Source organism: Limulus polyphemus, unplaced genomic scaffold, assembly GCF_000517525.1.
Source record: "Limulus polyphemus unplaced genomic scaffold, Limulus_polyphemus-2.1.2 Scaffold5301, whole genome shotgun sequence".
NCBI lineage: Eukaryota > Metazoa > Arthropoda > Merostomata > Xiphosura > Limulidae > Limulus > Limulus polyphemus.
In genome coordinates this window covers 26952-33857 of record NW_013670911.1, presented here as the reverse complement: position 1 = coordinate 33857, position 6906 = coordinate 26952, and positions in this window count along the sequence as shown.

Genomic DNA, 6906 nt, shown 5'->3' with positions numbered 1-6906 from the left:
TGTGTCGCTAAAGTTTAGTCGGAAAGAATTTACCGAAAAATTAACTAACGAACGGAGACGTAACACTATTTACACGCAAGTAATTGACCTAGTTAATAAAAATACAGAATCCATGTTTAATAACTATCAAAATGGTAGATATTTTATACAAAGCTTAGAAGATATACAAAAGAAATCTGAGTCTCAGCCTTTCCACTTCTTGTGTGTGTGTGGCAAAAGTAGAGGTTTTAATTACTTTGCCTGTTATACCCTATTGTCATCTCTCTTGAATCAAATTATCTTACAAAAAATATGCATATTACAAGGTATATATCATGCACAGTTACCATAAAACATTCATGGATTTTTCTCAGAAAGTGATTTATATAATTAATTTCACTTTTCTTTGTAATAACTAATACCAATAGTATGGAAAATTATTAGAGTCAAATGTATCGATAAGATCAGGGATACCAAAGTGATGATTAAATACGTTCTATCAGTATTGATTTTAGTTTTCTGGTTTGAGATATTATTACTAAGGTTCTATAGTTTAATGAACCCGTGTCCATTATATCAAAATGAACAGGACACAGCAGAATTTTGATGACACCCTTGAGACAAGGTTTTTCATGTTACTAAAGAAAAACAACTATATTTAGTTCATAGAATAAGTCTGTTTGGCTAATTAACTTCCATTAGATATGGGAGTAAGTTGTGATAGCCTGCATGGATGTGGCACACTAGATATGGGAGTAAGTCGTGATAATCTGTATGGATGTGGCTCATTAGATATGGAAGTTAGTTGTGATAACCTGTATGGATGTGGCACATTAGATATGGGAGTTAGTCGTGACAACCTGTATGGATGTGGCACATTAGATATGGGAGTAAGTTGTGATAACCTGTATGGATGTGGCACACTAGATATGGGAGTTAGTTGTGATAACCTGTATGGATGTGGCACATTAGATATGGGTGTTAGTCGTGACAACCTGTATGGATGTGGCACATTAGATATGGGAGTAAGTTGTGATAACCTGTATGGATGTGGCACACTAGATATGGGAGTAAGTTGTGATAACCTGTATGAATGTGGCATGCTAGACATACAGGAGCTAGCTGTGCTCAACCCAGAAAATTTAGTTATATTGCTACATTAGTTCTGGGTGTGTGCTTTACTGCTTGTCAGTGATATAAATCACAATACAAATGCTCTTTTCCTTCGTTTACTGCCTTTTATATGTACAGTTACAATAATGAGCCATAGATAACAAAGAAACGTAAAAATCATCATGCATCTGGACATAGTAAGTGTGGTTGGCACTTCAGTTGTTCACCATGGAAGCAAAGCTCGTCAATATGAGAATAATTTTTAGCCTCATTATGAATCGCTGTTGACCTACCGAATGTATTACTTAAAATGTATAAACCAGAAACATTTGTTCAATAAAATACAGGCCCACATGTGGAAATTTGCTTTTGCAAGGTCAAAATGGTAGGTGCACAGTCCACAAGGTACAATTTTTAAGGGGTCAAAAAAAAAATGAGGAATTTCCCACTTCTTAAAAGTTATATTTTGGACTTGATCTAAATAGTTCTTGCTCTTAGTCAGAAAATTATGAATTAATTAATACCTGTAGGACTTGCATTCACCTCTTTATTTGCAAGGGGAGAAACAACGAAGCTTTTTTTTTCTATGTTATAGACACGGCTTGTGATATTGAACTAATAATAGTGTTTTACGTTACATTTGGGCCGTCAAAGCCATTGTATTCTAAAGAACTGCAACACATTAATTAAATGTTGTACTGGTTTTTATTTCTTTCACATTTTTCAGTGTTTAACTATATTAATACCGAGTCCTATATGTAGATCTTTAAACATATTTTACAAAGTTAAAAACATGTTTTCATTGCCTATAACTCTTTCAAAAAATGTCATTAAAGTCCACAAACTGTCATATTTACACAACTTGACTTCATAACTGCTAACAAATCAGTCATTAAAACACGTTTATATTTTATTTCATGTATATTCAACAAAAACTTCAAACATTTATTCTGTGAACATAATAAAATTACCACTAATTGAACCATAACATGAATAAACAAAACTAGACATTTTTTTTATTGTAGGTTAACACTATTAATATTCTAATACTCATTGAAACAGTCACATATTTAAACACATAATTCATCTTTCACCAATTGTGTTCTTTGATTATTTTTTTTATTATATTAAGGTTAGAATATTTTGTTAAATGAAAAAATAACTCTGAACTCTTTAGAATAGCTTGTAGGTAGAGATGAAAATTAACGAACAAATGAGGTAAAAGCCAAAAAATACAAACTGACAGATGAAAATATGAATACAGTTTTTCAGGTAATTCTTTTACACCTGTGTCACAAATAGTGTTATCAAAAAAGTGTTCGTAAAATGCACTAACCTTCTACATGAAAAACTTTTATACAAAAATATAACATGAACATTTTTTTTTCTTTCTTTCTTCTGGACAACCTTATGTGTATAATGTAATCATCAAAACAGGATATACAGAAGAAAAATGGAAAGATAACAGAAGAACGGAGAAGTAGTGTATGTTAAAGATGTAAACAAAATAATAACTTTAAAAGTGCCGAAAAGAAAGAGGGGAACAGGATATGAACATGTCACATTTAACAAACATTCACAAATACTTTATTAAATAAAGAAACACAGCAACAGAACCCAGAATGTATAAAGGGGTCAGAGGTTACAACAGAATGTATAAAGGGGTCAGAGGAACCCAGAATGTATAAAGGGGTCAGAGGAACCCAGAATGTATAAAGGGGTCAGAGGTTACAACAGAATGTATAAAGGGGTCAGAGGAACCCAGAATGTATAAAGGGGTCAGAGGTTACAACAGAATGTATAAAGGGGTCAGAGGTTACAAGAGCCTAGAATAATTTCTATTTTAGAAGAGTAAAATTCCAAAGTATGAAGTTAAAGAAAAAATATTTTTACATATCACAGTATTATTGTTACTTAGTAACTGATAAACAATCATAGAAAAAAAAAAGTCTTTAGAAACTGATAAATCAAAGATGTACAATGCCGAGATGATTCAATACACAACTTAGTCTCATAACTGACAGGAAGTGAATTTTCCATAACTGCTACAGGTGAGGTTTTCAAAATACATAGGCTATGAAAACAGGTACTTTCCATATCTATTAGGTAGGGGTAGAGTAAGTTAAAACCTACAAATCAATGTATGTTAACGTAACAAACTAAAATTAGGTAATTTTTTTCTACTTATACAGATAGAGTTGAAAGTAATTGGATTGGATTACAGTAAATACAGCTGCTACATGTGACAAAATATTCATTTGTCTACAAATCTTTAGGCACCATCTTTGTATTACAAATATTAAGAGCACCGAAGATATGTTTCACACCAAGCTTCCAAAATGTACATTATACAACCTATACAGTGATGATAATTACATAATGAACTCGAGGAAATCACTTTATTGGACCCTAATGAATTATTTACACACACACACACAGAATTGATTTGACAGCCATTAGGCAACTAAACCCGACTTTATAGGGTTCCAAGTCAACTGCCTCTTAGGTTTACTTGCCATTATGATAAAGAAGTACAAGTTGTACACCTGTAGCATCTAATATATTTTAAGAAATAAATATTTTATTTTCAAAGTATTTAAAAATCTGAATGTATAAGTAGTTATTAGAAACTACACTTTTGTTTTACTGAGTAATACACAAATGTACTTATGTTTTCAGATAATACTGATACAACACTGACAGATAAGTCACCGACTGACAGATAAGTTACACCGACTCATAGATAAGTTACACTGACAGACAAGTTACACTGACTGACAGATAAGTTACACTGACTGACAGATAAGTTAGACTGACTGCATAGATAAGTTAGCACTGACTGATAGATAAGTTACACCAGTCGGTGTAACTTATCTATCAGTCGGTGTAACTTATCTGTCAGTCGGTGTAACTTATCTGTCAGTCAGTGTAACTTATCTGTCAGTCAGTGTAACTTATCTGTCAGTCGGTGTAACTTATCTGTCAGTCGGTGTAACTTATCTGTCAGTCGGTGTAACTTATCTGTCAGTCCATAGGTAAATTACTGATAGATAAGTTACACTGACTCATAGATAAGTTACACTGACTGACAGATAAGTTACACCGACTCATAGATAAGTTACACTGACTGACAGATAAGTTACACTGACTGACAGATAAGTTACACACACATTTTTATATCTATTATTTTCCATTATTTTCATAATCTTGCCATATATAGTTCAGGTTCTAAATAACTGTTGTTTAGCTTCTTACAGTTCCTTAAATGTAGACATTCCTTCTTTTTCACATCATTAATGGATACTAGAGATTAGATACATAAAGACGTTAGTATCAAATAGTTACCACCATTACAACTTCAGTACTATTTATCAGTACAGTACTTATGATTAACATTGTTAGTACTGGTATTTTTAAAATATCATACAATTAAACATAAAAAACTTTGTAATTGTTCTTCCACTAAAATTAAAGTATAAATATTAAGATTATTATATTTTAGGAGTTTAAGATAACTTATGGATTTCCTGCCACTGCAGGAACCTAACTTGGAGACCACAATAATGCTGTAAACTAGACACAGCTAATAGTGTATGGAAAACAAGTAAGATTAATACAGATAACATTTTCAACTTCTTCGATAATAAAGTTTCGTATTCTCTCTTCCTCTCTTACAGTAAATACAATTATTTAATAAATGTAGGCCTTCATTATTGCTTTATGTTAAGCCTTTTTATGCTTCATGTTGAAACTAACACGAGAAACAAGTAGGACCTTCATGCATGTTTGTTACTTGAAGTCTTCGTGTTTAAACATGCAAGATGAAAAGTTTAGCGATACAACAGTACCGGTTGTTGAACTATGGCTTCTTTTATTTCTTTTTCATAGAGTTCTTCCATTTCATCCTTTACGTAATGACCCTGTTTTCGCTGGTGCTCTGCACGTAGCTGTTCTAGTTGTCTTTCACGAAGTTTTCCTGTTATAACAGTGGGAGATCTGGTCAGGAAATAGTTGGGAGTACTTGGAGAAGGAAATCGAGCAGATCCATAAATTGCCAAGTCTTTTCGGTCTCTATCAACTAGTTCCTGGTACTGTTTCAATATCCTGTAGAATACATTTATTTTATTAACACCTAGGTTCTATCTACGACCACAAGTTCAGCATTTTCTGAGACATAAACTAGAAAATACTGGCTATCTCTAATGAGCCCACTGCAAAGATCTAATTTAGAATTTTAGAATTACAAGCCCTCAACCTTACTATTGAACTATTAGGAGTCAGTTGTGGCAAGAAAATTAACAAAATGATATAATTATAAGTACTAAAGATTGATATTCTTCAGTTAACACATATAAAAATTAAAAACATTTAAGGCATTCTTTTTGTTTTTATGAGTCTGTAAAATACAACTGCACCAAATGCATATTTTGATAAAATGAATTTATTAAAACAGAGTTGTGAAGAAGAGGAGGGGCATTTTCCCACATACAGAATAGTAGAAGAAAGGCAAGGCATTCTCCCACATACGGAGTAGTGGAGGAGCAGACTCTCATATAAGGAGTAGTGGAGGAGCAGCCTCTCACATATGGAGTAGTGGAGGAGAGGCAAGGCATTCTCCTACATACATAGTGGAGGAGCAGCCTCTCTCATATAAGGAGTTGCGGAGGAGCGGCCTCTCTCATATAAGGAGTAGCGGCCGCTCTCATATAAGGAGTAGCGGAGGAGCGGCCGCTCTCATATAAGGAGTAGCGGAGGAGCGGCCGCTCTCATATAAGGAGTAGCGGAGGAGCGGCCACTCTCATACAAGGAGTAGTGGAGGAGCAGCCTCTCTCATATAAGGAGTAGTGGAGGAGCAGCCTCTCTCATATAAGGAGTAGTGGAGAAGCAGCCTCTCTCATATAAGGAGAAGTGGAGGAGAGGCAAGGCATTCTCCCATATACAGAGCAATGGAGGAGAGGCCTTCTCCCATAGTTTTTTTGTACAAACAGACAATAAAACTTGTATTTCCAACCATACTTGACATAATTATGATTAAAGTACATGTTTTCCATCATTTTGTTTACTGAATAACGGACATTAATTAAGTAACAGAGCTTTAAACAACTTTAGTTCACCATGGTGATGGTACCAACATTAATTTTGTTTTATCAATAACTATCTATATCTAAATGTTTCGTGACGTATTAACAAATATATTCTCTTGTTGAAGCTAGAAATCTGTAAAGTTAGAAACAGAAACACAAACTGACTGCCCAACTGATCAAAATTATTTCATCTCAATTACTCAACACACGTAAACCTGTCTTACAACTGTCTCAAAAAGATACTACTTCAAAAAAAATACTACTATACAATGTAGTTCTTGCCAATAAGAATCACTAATTTTGTTTCCTACAAGTTAATATCTTTAAAGGTGGTATTATTTTGTCTAAGAAACAATAAAATATAGATCAACCACTTCAAAGTCAATAGGTTAAACATAAACAGCTCTCGACTACGTGCAAGAAGGTGAGGACTGATTCGTATTTAAGTTTCCCACCACACTAATAGACTCAGAAGCTCGGCTAAACAGATCTTAGTAATAAAAATATAATTTATCAGATAGACTTTTGAATGCTCTGTGAATTAATTTTATCAAGAGATTAGCATACATTTAATTCATAAGATTTTTATAACAATTACTACTGTAAGTTGGTGTTACTGCAGGATTACATACAAGTTACTTTTTTTACACAATGGACTAGCAGAAAGTATAAAAACAGTTCTCATTAAAAACAGGCTGTTTTCAAATACAAAATCTGAGCAACAAAAATA